Consider the following 14,519-nt stretch of genomic DNA (forward strand, 5'->3'; position numbering starts at 1 on the left):
CGGCAGAAATTCGTGTGTTACCTAAGCAATACAGATTTCATTTCGTACTGCAGGACGCAGAGATTACACATATTTTATGTAGAAAAATGTAGCACTAAATTTAAAACACACAGAGAGATAGTGAAGAGTGGTGTAGAATGTGGGGAAAGGTGTATTCAAATACAACGATCAAAATCAGTTATGAGAAAAAAGAGACAATAAAAACACCATTACTAATAGTTATTGGTATGGAGTGTGAGACCTCATTTAGTAAAAGGGAAAAACAATCTAAATTACAGAGACTTCGATGGACTGAAGGAAGTGAGCTGATCAAGAATTTGCACTGAGATAAACGAATTGCCTAAGTTATATACCACATTCTCTCAGTATATAGTATTCGTTAAGGCACTTCAATATGTACTATCGGAGCATAAGTACAACGCGTACTTCTAAATCAGTTTGAAAAAGTTAAGTTAAAGGATTAAGAACGTGCATAAGATGCCGACAAAAATGAAAGTGCTCTTCAATCTGACATTATTCAAGATCTTTTTTAGATAAAGAAGATAGTTATATTCTCTGCCAATGTCTGTCGTGTAAAGCCGACAAAGCGGAAGGTACAGACGGAAGTAGGCGAACTGTTAATACCTCTCGTTTTCTCATGAATATGAATTGAGATCAGAGTCCAGTCCCAGTCAATACATCCCTGCGATGGTTCCCGCAGACTGTTCTGTTTTGTCATAACGGAGATAAAACTCCAATCTGAGTGTCCAGGGTGGACGATGTGTGAAGGAGACACACAGATCCGCATTCCAGCCCAATCAAGAAACTAAATCCGTTGGCTACATGAACGAACCTTGGCTATGTCATTTCACTTAAACTCTCAAGAATTTAAGATTGTAACTCTGGCGGAGAAAAATAGAAATCTTGATGTTTACGATTCCTATTCGTTATTGCTTAAGTTCGCCATCATGGCTTCGTCAGATTCTGTCAACGAAGGAGAAGAGTAAGTCATATTGGAGTTGCAACAAAACTCATTCCATACTAAAGGTGCCGATCCAAAGACAAATGAACGTGAGTTCTCTTACAAATTTGTCACTATGCTCTGTTAGTTTGGATAACTACCAGTTCCGGCACAGATCCCGTATTTTCGTCTATCTTTTTTTTCGTTTTTGAAGAAACTAAGACAAATTATGGAGTGGTCTTGCTAATGGGCCCTTGCATTACGATTTACAACAGTTCCACGTGCAAAGCGCTAGTGGGGTTTTCGAAGGAACAATGGGCGCTGGTTCGATCTCACCCGTCAGCAGTCCGCAGCTCGTGGTCGTGCGGTAGCGTTCTCGCTTCCCACGCCCGGGTTCGATTCCCGGCGGGGTCAGGGATTTGAAACTGCCTCGTCATGACTGGGTGTTGTGTGATGTCCTTAGGTTAGTTAGGTTTAAGTAGTTCTAAGTTCTAGGGGACTGATGACCATAGCTGTTAAGTCCCATAGTGCTCAGAGCCAATTGAACAATTTTTTCACCCGTCAGCAGAGCACTGAACAAATCATACATACTACGAAATTTACGCTGATAAATCGACGACTAACAGCAATGCATTACACAAAATGACGTCATAGAAAATTTATGGGTTAAAATAAGGCTGAGACTGAAGTCGGAGATACGAAGAGCGGCGCAAGTCTGATCAGCCGCAAGTCAGATCACTACCTGCAACACTAATTTTCGGTAAAGCGACAGATTTCTTTTTAAAGGTAGTAAGACAGCAAAAGATACGTATATAAAACTTCAATATTGTGTCCCAAAAGTACATGAGTGCTAACGTTTTGGGTTTTCTCGTCTACGAAGTTAATTAGCATGAAACTTCCTGCGTTGATTCGCCAGGGCGGACGCATCAGTGACTTTGACACAAATACTGTTGATTGTTCAGTTTACAATCCCAGAAAAAAGCAATAACAAACAGAGAAGTTATTTTAAGATTACGTGTCGCACGACGCAGCTATGTCCTTAAACTAACAAATTTCAACGTTTGATACCGATAGAGTCTTGCCATACGAGTAAGGGAGAAGAGCTGGTGACATCGCGTACGGTGCTGAGCGCGCAACTCGGCTGAGAACCTACCGTAGTTTGTCCCATCTTGGCTCGACGGCAGCGCGCAGGGAATTTGTCGACGTCGGCGCATCGCTCGGCAGCGACCGCGAGACAAGTCCTCTCTGGTCGCGATGTCACTGGTCGAGTGACGCGCCTCGCGACGCTAGGCAGGAAGCCGGTGGGAGGGGGCTGGGCGGACGACGCGCCGGCGAATAGCGGCCGTGGGATGGGGTGGGGACCGCGATAGTGGCGCGCCTGGCGGTGGCCGGCGCGGCGCGCCAGCGCCTCTGGCGGCGGCAGAGTCGAGAGCCGGGCAATAAGGGTACTTGGTGTCGCCATCTTGGACAGGACTAAACCCGTGGCCTCTTAACTTGTACCGCGGCAGGAGCAGAACAGGACGACCAGGAGAACGCACAGCTGCGCAGAAGCCAAAAATTATTGCACTGCCGGTTAGCAGCGTCTCTACGAAACGTTGACGTGTCCGAAACGTGAAGGTGTATGGACCGTCTGTGTGTTCGTCGCCCAGCTGCGTGATTTTGGATTTAATTCGTAAAAAGATGTGACCCTAAGTGCAATGAGGAGTATGTTTCTTATCATAATGAGAATTCATAGTTTAGAACAAGATGGTATGTGACTGAAAAAAAAAAAAAAACACTTGTGGATGTGACTGAATCAGTACTTCACACAAAGTGTATTGTGTTCTTGGCTATAATGTACGAAACTGGTCTGTCTGATGCAATTACTGAACTGAACTCGAGATGAAAACAAAACTTGCTTTCAGATATTACCGTATGGTGCAATGTACGCAATACTGTGAGACGATTTACTTTCAAGGATATCTTTGTAACTTTCAAATGTTAGTAATGACAAACTGCGGTAGCTGTATCCTCTACCGAGCATTGTGCTTAAGAAAACTGATATGAAGCCAGAATTTAGTTCCTGGGAGATGAAAAGCATCTATAGTTACGTTTATGAAAATGAATTCTTATAGTGTATACTTCCATCCTTACTACGCTTCAAATGGAAAAGAAATAAGAGCAATTTTAGGAGCAGACTATAACAGTTCCTGGCCGTGGCGATCAAACTGGAAGTGTATAACAAGTTAACACACTGCGATTGACTCTGAAATCGCCGGGATTAGAAGAAACACCGGTATTAAAATACATATTGGCAACAGTACGTTTTTGAGAAACAAAGCCTGAATCAAAATCTGTACCAGGATGACAAATTTTGTGCATCAGTAATCCAGTTTCTTAGAGAAGACATTGGACTGAACACTGGAATTCCCTTCTGGTCGCTAAAATATAGGTTTCCTGCTATCGAAATAGTGAAAGTGTGGCTCCAGCACAACAGTGGACAATTACCTGACCTACACTTTGTAGAATGACTTTAATTTCGATGAAACGCTAAACTGCAGAGTGTCTTATTCAAGGTGAGATGCTTTTACCTTCGTCTTGTCTGAGAGTTATCTATTCCTGGTAGTTGCTGAAGGAACAATTATACGTGTAAGAGATGGACTAGTCGTTTGTGACATGCACAGACTCATGTCAGGAGTGAGGTCTCACAATGTGCAAGGAGAAAAGTCGCACGATAACATTAAATGACCAAATTAGCCATGGGCTTTTTGCTTTTAAAGTGCAACAACTGAGGTGAAGGCTTCCATTCATTGCTAGTGAATACTTAAATATTGGAAAAGCATGTCAGTGAATAAGAAAAAGGAGGACTTCGAAGAATCGGCAATTACTGTACAGTAATCTCAGGAGTTACGAGTGACTTAGACTTCAAGTAATGCTGGTAACCTCCATCTTTTCTAAATGGCATCCTCGTGATCATTGCAGGCAGCACAAGGAATGCATCTGGAAGTATATATAGTATTAATGGACAAGTAAACACAGAAAAAAATCTGATCACATTTTAATATCGCTCCTTTGTTTGGGCACTGACGTAACAAGTACGTATGTATGCTACAGGTCACAGTGAAATATACGGAAGACTATCCTTCACATTTTGCTAGTATCTAATGGATTCAAAGTTGCTGGTCTGCACTATACATACTTGATCAGTAACTTTCCTTATTCGCTGTTTAAGTATAATGTCTATTTCATGTGGAAATTTAAAGAAATGACGTGGCAGATATCACAATCAGCTATCACTTCTAGAAGTAACAATATCTTAATAATGCTCCGTCAGCAGCATAAACACAAAACAAATAAAAAGTTCAACTCATAGAAATGGCCAGAAAAAAATGACAAAGCTCAACTTGAAACGAATTACTCGGCATAGAAAATAAATGGATAACGTTTTCGAGGACAAGATTGGAAAGTGAACCTATACAGGAAGTGTATACAGGCCAATTCTCCATCAGCAAACCTTCTCACATTGTTGTGTATCACTGCCACAAATGCAAACGCGAGACAGAACCCCACAGTACTGAACCCACATTTGAGGATGAAGAGTAAATTCGGCACTAATGTTCTCAACAACAAGTACCGTGAGTGAGTGAAACTAGTTTATTTCCAAAGACGACACACAACGCAACTGTCGAAATTTGCACTAGTGTGCAGGAATTATCAGTGCAGTAAATACAAAGATAAATGGGGTAAGTTATCAAACGAAATGCACTTATTCTGTACCCAATTACCGAACTCCAAGAGTCCCTTATGCTGCTTTTACATGATCGACTTGAGTGACTATTCGAAACAAGTGAGTCTGCTGCAGTACTCCTGGCTTTTTAATTTCGTACTGACTCTCGTCTGTAACGCTTACCCGCGAGCGTAAAAACTGCGTGTGTTGCGAGAGTTGAGAGCTGTGCCGTTTGCCAATTGAATGGTGAAAGTGATGTTAACAGGGAAAATCCTTTTATACGAAAAATTCGAAATATGGTATAACAAAATGTAGGAACAAGCAATTACATTCGAGTTTATTAATGACCAAAGCAAAATTAATAATGGGTGTTCTTGTGAAAAGTTGTGTGGTAAATTTTCTACATCCCTGATAACTGAAACGGTAGCATAAAAGTCGTCCAAACATTTCAAAATATATAATTTTATTTGCTACATATGCTCGTAAACACATCAAACAACGTCTGGAATGCAGCGAATAACGCCAATTTTTGGTTCAAATGGCTCTCAGCACTTTGGGACTTAATATCTGAGGTCATCAGTCCCCTAGAACTTAGAACTACTTAAACTTAACTAACATAAGGACATCACACACATCCATGCCCGAAGCAGGATTCGAACCTGCGACCGTAGCGGTCGCGCGGTTCCAGACTGTAGCGCCTAGAACCGCTCGGCCACTTCGGCCGGCGCCATTTTTTATTTTACCCTTTGTTTCCTGCTATGTGCTAGATAACATCGACCATTACTTTAACATCAAATACTTGTGGCCGCGCGGGATTAGCCGAGCGGTCTTAAGCGCTGCAGTCGTGGATTGTGCGGCTGGTTCCGGCGGAGGTTCGAGTCCTCCCTCTGACATGGATGTGTGTGTTTGTCCTTAGAATAATTTAGGTTAAGTAGTGTGTAAGCTTAGGGACTAATGACCTTAGCAGTTAATTCCTATAAGGTTTCACACACATTTGAACATTTCACAACTTGTGACTTTTCACAGACGCAATAATTTCCAATGAAAAACGTTTATCAATTTACTTTCGTATTTGTACATAGGGTAGGCTTTTTCTTGTGAAGGGGAAATACGTTTTTACTTTCAGATATTTCATGTCTGTCTTAGGAGCCTTTAGTAGGAAAGACACCAGGACCTAGTGCAGCCTTTTTAGTGTGTTCGAAAACAAAGCAAAAAACACAATAAAGATTAAGAAATCACGAGCACACAAAATTCATTGCTGTAATGGGAGTGAGTTCGGTCAGAATAGGTTAAATTTCGACGTTAGCAGACGCGCATGCGCAGTGTGCTGGACTCTCGGAAATGCAGAACTCCGCATTCGTTACGATTTATAGATCGTTGACGTCACAGACACATTCGCGGCGTGTTTATTTACACGCAGGCACGAGAGGCCCACGCACTTCGAGTAGTCGATTTTGACTAGAAAATCGATCGTATAAAAGGAGCTTCAAAGCAAAATACATTGAAAATGGGCCCGAAACAGTAACGAGGTCTAACTGTACTCGTGTGCGATGCGAGGCACGTAAACGCTGAAACGCAGGTGCGCCGCCAGAGAGGAGCGGGTGACTTACCGTGCACGGCGGCCGGTGCGCCATGTCGCGTAGTGTCGTGGCGTTGGCAGCCCTGCACAGTGTGGCGGCGGGCGCGCGCTGTCGCGTTTTAAGCGGCGGCAGGGGGGCGGCGCCGGGGGCGGACGCGGCTATCAGCCAGCCAGCAGCACGCCCCCAGCCGCCGCTTCCTGCTGCCGACTGCCGACTCCCAACAAGCCTCCCCTCACCGTCTCTGCTGGACGTACGGTTTGTGGCTGTGTACCTGACTTCAGGTTCACGTTTTCTGCATCACGTACTCCGTCTCCAAACGGATAATTAGGCTCTAAACTTCAGTTTCGGAACCATATGGCGTCACGAGTCCTCGATCCACGAGACACAGAGGGCACCCAGGCAAATTGTGTACAACCTGAGTGTCCATTGGCAGCAGCCTTAGCCCATTGATGATATAGACTGCTCGTGACATTGCTACATACACTACTGCCCATTAAAATTGCTACACCACTAAGATGACGTGCTACAGACTCGAAATTTAACCGACAGGAAGAATATGCTGTGATATGCAAATGATTAGCTTTTCGGAGCATTCACACAACGTTGGCGCCGGTGGCGAAACCTACAACGTGCTGACATGAGGAAAGTTTCCAACCGATTTCTCATACACAGACAGCAGTTGACCGGCGTTGACTGGTGAAACGTTGTTGTGATGCCTCGTGTAAGGAGGGGAAATGCGTACCATCAAGTTTCCGACTTTGATAAAGGTCGGATTGTAGCCTATCGCGATTGCGATTTATCGTATCGCGACATTGCTGCTCGCGTTGGTCGACATCCAATAACTGTTAGCAGCATATGGAATCGGTGGGTTCAGAAGCGTAATACGGAACGCCGTGCTAGATCCCAACGGCCTCGTATCACTAACAGTCGAGATGACTGGCATCTTATCCGCATGGATGTAACGGATCGTGCAGCCACGTCTCGATCCCTGAGTCAACAGATGGGGACGTTTGCAAGACAACAACCATCTGCAGGAACAGTTCGAGGACGTTTGCAGCAGCATGGACTATCAGCTCAGAAACCATGGCTGCAGTTACCCTTGATGCTGGATCACAGACATGAGCGCCTGCGGTTGTGTACTCAACGTCGAACCCGGGTGCACGAATGGCAAAAATGTCATTTTTTCGGATGAATCCAGGTTCTGTTTACAGCATCATCATGGTCGCATCTGTGTTGGGCGAGATCGCGGTGGACGCACATTGGAAACGTGTATTCGTCATCGCCATACTGGCGTATCACGCGGCGTGATGGTATGGGGTGCCATTGGTTAGACGTCTCGGTCACCTCTTGTTCACATTGACGGAACTTTGAACAGTGGACGTTACATTTCAGATGTGTTACGATCCGTGGCTCTACCCTTCATTCGATCCCTGCGAAACCCTACATTTCAGCAGGAAAATGCACGACCACATGTTGCAGGTGCTGTACGGGCCTTTCTGGATACAGAAAATGTTCGACTGCTGCTCTGGCCAGCACATTCTCCAGATTTGTCACCAACTAAAAACGTCTGGTCAATGGTGGCCGAGCAACTGGCTCGTCACAAAACGCCAGTCACTACTCTTGATGAACTGTGGTATGGTGTTGAAGCTGCATGGGCAGCTGTACCTGTACACGCCATCCAAGCACTGTTTGACTCAATGCCCAGGCGTATCAAGGCCGTTATTACGGCCAGAGGTGGTTGTTCTGGGTACTGATTTCTCAGGATCTATGCACCCAAATTGCGTGAAAATGTAATCACATGTCAGTTGTAGTATAATATATTTGTCCAATGAATAGCCTGTTATCATCTGCATTTCTTCTTGGTGTAGCAATTTTAATGTCCAGTATTGTAGAAACCCACATCTCCAACAGAAGTGGTATCCATTTGCAGGCGATTTGTAGAATACTGTTCACTTTATCTTAATTGTAGTATTTTCTGTAAGGGTCTCTTTATTATCAGTTGCGATGCGTCCATTAAAGCTCTAAGGCTGAGCCTACCCAAAAATTTCCAAAAAACTGATTTTAATCGGATCTGATCAAGTACCCTCGTAAATCTTTTAAAATATTATACGCCTGAACTTCGTATATGCGCCCGCCAGTATTATTATGCATCAATCCTCTAGCTTTGCAACAAATAACAGCTCGTATTTCCGCACTTCTTACGAGCATGTGCAGTAAGCCCGTTTCTTCCACGTGTCGGACTGGGGTTTCTACAGCGTGGATACGATTTTTAAAATCTGGCGTTTGATTTGTTTCTACTTCTCGCCAGCAGGCGGATACACGCCTTGGAATGAGAAGACATTCAGCGGTTGCCCAACAGATACCGCTACTTAGCAGTATCTAGCAATCTAGCAGAAAGCCGGGCAGAATGAGAAACCATTAACTCTTAATTTAAATGTTTACTTAAAACACAAAGAACAAGAAGTCATTCGTAATTCATAGAAAATAAATGTGAATGCATCACTGGGTGTTGTCACACGATGAAAGGAAAGAGCCTATGTATTTTCATTGTTCCTCAGATTTAAATTTAGTAGCCTTACTTACTTCAAACATTGTTAGTTCCGTAACGTGTCTGCAGGTTTTCATATCGACAATGCTAGACGCGCTTATGGTGAAACCTGAAACGTGAATTCTGTGGTTAAAATTCAGTAAGTACAGGCAGTGATTAACTGATTGTGAACTGTATTTCGATGTGCCCTGTCGCGTGTGAGGTGTCATCGACAATTTGTCTTGCCATTGTTTTTTCGAGATGAAAACTGTAAGTTGTCTAATATTGAAATCATTATCTTGTAACGCATGGTATTGCTGACTCCCTCAAACTGCCATGGACGCGTTTATTTCATTACAAGATCCACTGAATTTTTTAAATAGAAAATCCTATATTCTTCTCTCGTCTCTTTGGAAGACAACCTCCTGATGAAAGAACGAAAGACGACATCAAGTCTGTCTATTAAAAAAAATCTTATGGAAAAATTTTAAGACGTTTCCAAACGCAATGGTACAATTTAAAACCGTGGTTAAGTGGCAACGTTGTAACAAACTTTTTTGTTATTATTGTGTGCTGTTTTGAATGAGTAATGATGGTTTTGAATGTCGTAAGTGGGGAGAAGCGCGAAGAGAAACTTCAAAATTTCCTTTCGAAAGCTAAAAAGCATTAATAATCCATTTCACATATCGCAGCAGCTGTTAAATACAATCAGCTAGCCACAGTAAGAATTGACCATGCTCTTTCAGAAGCAACACGCCTGGAGGCTTTGAAACATAATGAGAAGGTTGATCGAAACAGAAGTACTATGAAGAGACTTACTTCCACTATCTGCTTTTTAGCACTGCAAGAGTTAGCTCTTTGAGGACAGGACGAATATGAGGTGTCAGTAAATAAAGGAAGTTCTTTAGAACTTTTGGATTTCTTAGCAGAAGAAGAACCATACATGAAAGTTAATTTAGCATCCGATGGAGTATTTAAAGGTACTTCGTCTGGCACACAAAATGAATTAATAGGTTGTATTACGGATGTTGTTCAAGAACAAATTTCAAGTGAAATTAAAAATAGTACTTTTTTATCAGTACAAGCCGATGAAACAACGGCCATCTCAATTAGAAGTCAAATGAGCGTAATTTTTCGTTTCTTAATTAACGAATCAGGAGAAACACAAGAGAGATTCGTAGGGTTTCGTGACGAATCCAAAGACCAGAGTGATGCCACTGTCTTGTTGCAAGTGCTAAGCAGCTGGAACATTGATAAAAAAACAAATTAGTATCGCAAATATACGACGGCTGCAGTGCAGTGGTAGGGATAAATTATGGTGTCCATTCTATTGTGAAACAAGCATATCCTGATGCTTTCTTTATCCACCGTTACGCACATCAGTTGAACATGGTCCTTCCCTATGCCTGTAAAAAAATTACGCACGTAAAAATTTTTGTGGAAAATCTACACTCCTGGAAATGGAAAAAAGAACACATTGACACCGGTGTGTCAGACCCACCATACTTGCTCCGGTCAGTGCGAGAGGGCTGTACAAGCAATGCTCACACGCACGGCACAGCGGACACACCAGGAACCGCGGTGTTGGCCGTCGAATGGCGCTAGCTGCACAGCTTTTGTGCCCCGCCGCCGTCAGTGTCAGCCAGTTTGCCGTGGCATACGGAGCTCCATCGCAGTCTTTAACACTGGTAGCATGCCGCGACAGCGTGGACGTGAACCGTATGTGCAGTTGACGGACTTTGAGCGAGGGCGTATAGTGGGCATGCGGGAGGCCGGGTGGACGTACCGCCGAATTGCTCAACACGTGGGGCGTGAGGTCTCCACAGTACATCGATGTTGTCGCCAGTGGTCGGCGGAAGGTGCACGTGCCCGTCGACCTGGGACCGGACGGCAGCGACGCACGGATGCACGCCAAGACCGTAGGATCCTACGCAGTGCCGTAGGGGACCACACCGCCACTTCCCAGCAAATTAGGGACACTGTTGCTCCTGGGGTATCGGCGAGGACCATTCGCAACCGTCTCCATGAAGCTGGGCTACGGTCCCGCACACCGTTAGGCCGTCTTCCGCTCACGCCCCAACATCGTGCAGCCCGCCTCCAGTGGTGTCGCGACAGGCGTGAATGGAGGGACGAATGGAGACGTGTCGTCTTCAGCGATGAGAGTCGCTTCTGCCTTGGTGCCAATGATGGTCGTATGCGTGTTTGGCGCCGTGCAGGTGAGCGCCACAATCAGGACTGCATACGACCGAGGCACACAGGGCCAACACCCGGCATCATGGTGTGGGGAGCGATCTCCTACACTGGCCGTACACCACTGGTGATCGTCGAGGGGACACTGAATAGTGCACGGTACATCCAAACCGTCATCGAACCCATCGTTCTACCATTCCTAGACCGGCAAGGGAACTTGCTGTTCCAACAGGACAATGCACGTCCGCATGTATCCCGTGCCACCCAACGTGCTCTAGAAGGTGTAAGTCAAATACCCTGGCCAGCAAGATCTCCGGATCTGTCCCCCATTGAGCATGTTTGGGACTGGATGAAGCGTCGTCTCACGCGGTCTGCACGTCCAGCACGAACGCTGGTCCAACTGAGGCGCCAGGTGGAAATGGCATGGCAAGCCGTTCCACAGGACTACATCCAGCATCTCTACGATCGTCTCCATGGGAGAATAGCAGCCTGCATTGCTGCGAAAGGTGGATATACACTGTACTAGTGCCGACATTGTGCATGCTCTGTTGCCTGTGTCTATGTGCCTGTGGTTCTGTCAGTGTGATCATGTGATGTATCTGACCCCAGGAATGTGTCAATAAAGTTTCCCCTTCCTGGGACAATGAATTCACGGTGTTCTTATTTCAATTTCCAGGAGTGTATTAGGATTTCAGGCATTTTTAGCAGTTTCAGTATAAGAAGTAAACTTCTGAGGGAAAGAGGATTTAAACTACTAAGTCCTTGTGAAACAAGGTGGAGTTTTCGTTCACGCGCTGTACAAACCGTTATTCTTCACTATATAGACCTGAGAGCAGCATTTAATGATGTGATAAACAATGAAGCGTGGGATGATAATTCTTTACATCAAGAAATTGGGCTAAATCGTATACTGGATATTCAAACTTCTTTTTCTACTGACGGTCTACAATTCGATTTTGCAGCATGCAAGTATCTTGTTTGGCACCTTGCAAAGTAAGGACGCTGTAAGCTCGAAACTGTATTAAGGCTATTGATAGACTGAGATGTGAGAAAATTATCCTGAAATGTATAGAGGAAGCTAAGAGCCTTTCAAATTCAGCAGGAGTATCTGAAATTAATTTTAACGAAACAGAAGAAAGTATTCAGAAATTGAGAAGGGTAGCATTCGAAATAATTGACACCGTTGTAGTAAAGATGGAAACTAGATTCCAGGACTTCCGTGAAACAGGTTTTACAGAACTTGTACATGAGAAAAAGTTCTCAAGTTATAGTAGACCAACCAACTGAAAAACTATTTAAAACATTTCTTTCTTTGAGAGTGAAAATCTGAAAGGAGAACTTAACGTTTATTTACCGCAGCGTCGACAAACGTCTACTGCCCCAGGACCTCCTTAAATCCACTATAAACAATGGATTACAAAACATCTTCCCTGAATGCATGAAATTACTGTCGTTGGTTTTTGCGAAGCAAAGAAACCTGTGACCATTCGTGATACCTTTCTTCGTATATGTTTAATATTCCTTGTTAGTTCTATGTGGCATGGATCCCATACACATGAGCAGTAATGCGGGACAGTTCGGACGAGTGATTGCAAGCAATTTCCGTCGTAGCTTGATTGCCTTTTCCCAGCATCCTTCTACCATCTGCTTTACCTACGACTGAGCCTATGCGATCATTCCATTTCGCATCCCCACTAAGCATTATATGGCAGCTAAGAACTAATGATTGTCTTGGCCGGTTGTTTTAGTAACGTGTGTTTGACTATCAGGTGGTAAGAGCAGTCCTGGCATTTCTTTGACAGATTGTACAACATTGCCGTCAGAATCCTCTGCTCAGTGTTTCTTGGCACGAGAGCTTGTGACAGTACATATGTACTAACGAAAAGAAAACCGCAACACCAAAAAATAATTAATGTAGAGAAATGAAATTTCGGGAACATGTTCGTCTAGATAACATATTTAAGTGTTTAACATTGCAAGGTCACAGGTTAATGTAAGCTCGAGATAAGCCATTGAAAATGTGAAATGTTGGTACATCAATAACCGGTGTAACCGTCAGAATGTTGAATGCAAGCATGCAAACGTGCATGTATTGTGCTGTACAGGTGCCGGATGTCAGTTTGTGGGATAGAGTTCCATGCCTGTTGCACTTGGTCGGTCAATATAAGGATCGATAATGCTGGTTATGGATGGCGCTGGAAATATCGTCCGATGATGTCCCATATGTGCTCGATTGGAGACATCTAATGATCGAGAAGACCAAGGCAACATATCGGCACTCTGTAGAACATGTTGCAACAGCGGTATGTGGTCGAGCATTATCCATTTGGAAAGCACCCCCTGGAATGCTGTTCAGGAATGGCAGCGCAACAGGTCGAATCACTAGACTGATGTACAGATATGTAGTCAGCGTGTCTAGGTTAAAGACGAGAGTGCTCCTGCTGTCATACGAAATCGCACACACATAAAAGTGTGTTTTGAAAAACACAAGAAATGCATAGTACTGCAGAACAACTGAAAATTAGACCAAAATTATCAGTGTCTAACGCAGAAAAACGACGATGTGCTAGCAGACTGCATTTCCCCATGTGAGCGAGAAATCAAGCGAAAATAACCGTAAGTACAAATCAACTTACTCTTAACGAACTGTTTTTCGACCTAAAAGCAAATCAAAATGAAATAATTACAGACCACTGATGATGCTTTACTTCAATAAAGCGAAACGCATTTGAAGAAAAAAAAAACACGCGTTTTTAAAGTTGCAACGACAGAACAAAATACCCTCAAGAATTGTAAAGCAACTACGGCCACTACGGCCACACAGATGAAGCTTCTCATATCTTCTCTAGTTGCTGATCCGTACTGCAGGACAGTCAACGGAAGGGAAGTTATGCAGCAAATACTGTGAATTTGCTCAGAATGTTGCAGAATGAAATGATCGTGTGGCATTGATGGCCGGGAGGTCCCAACTGGGGTAGTTCGGCCGTCGGGTTGCAAGTCTTACTTTAGGTGGTGCTACATTGGGCGACCTGCGTGCCGGTGATGATGAGAACAACACAACGCCCACTGCACGAGCAGAGAAAACCTCCAACCCGGGCGGGAATCGAACCCGGTCCCGCTGCATGGTAGGCAAACACGTTAGCACTCAGCTAAGCAGGCGGACATTGCTGAACGATGCTTACGTGTAGCGTAATCGAATATATCGTGGTTCGCTTGCGTGGCAACAGATCACTAAATTTTGATTATGGGCACTGAGACGACGATTATGTCGGTGATGAAGATTGATAGCCGCTTGTATTAACAAATGTTTTTGTGTACGAGCCCTGGATATGATAATTACTGAACTGTGTATTCAGCTATCAAAGAATCCAGACTAACGCTAATGACGTCGTAAGGGATTTTGGAGAACTAGTGTGTCGTTTCGCTGGTTGGCACAACTGTGCCAATTTCAGCACATGCATAACCAGGGGAGCACACCTCTCCACAGACACATTTACACCGGAATCTTCATACTCAGTTGAGGATCTACATGTATTTAAGATTTCTAAGTCTTTCAGGCATGGCTGGGAAATATTG

At 44.1% G+C, this 14,519-nt stretch overlaps 1 protein-coding gene across 3 annotated transcripts in view; it reads right to left on the minus strand.

Moving 5' to 3' along the window:
* The window catches only part of LOC126249838 (matrix metalloproteinase-2-like), a 935,541-nt gene that overhangs the window by 158,098 nt on the left and 762,924 nt on the right, over nt 1–14,519 (minus strand). Inside the window, exon 1 of one of the 3 annotated variants that reach the window (XM_049951511.1) lies at nt 6,257–6,305. The exons of 1 other annotated variant lie outside the window; for it this stretch is intronic. The gene's annotated coding sequence lies outside the window, so the exon portion shown is untranslated. Of the gene's footprint in view, nt 1–2,093; nt 2,218–6,256; nt 6,306–14,519 lie in introns of those variants that run through there. One more of the 3 variants, XM_049951510.1, reaches the window with a different exon arrangement.

The sequence above is a fragment of the Schistocerca nitens genome, chromosome 1 (genome assembly GCF_023898315.1).
Source record: "Schistocerca nitens isolate TAMUIC-IGC-003100 chromosome 1, iqSchNite1.1, whole genome shotgun sequence".
Classification (NCBI taxonomy): Eukaryota; Metazoa; Arthropoda; class Insecta; order Orthoptera; family Acrididae; genus Schistocerca; species Schistocerca nitens.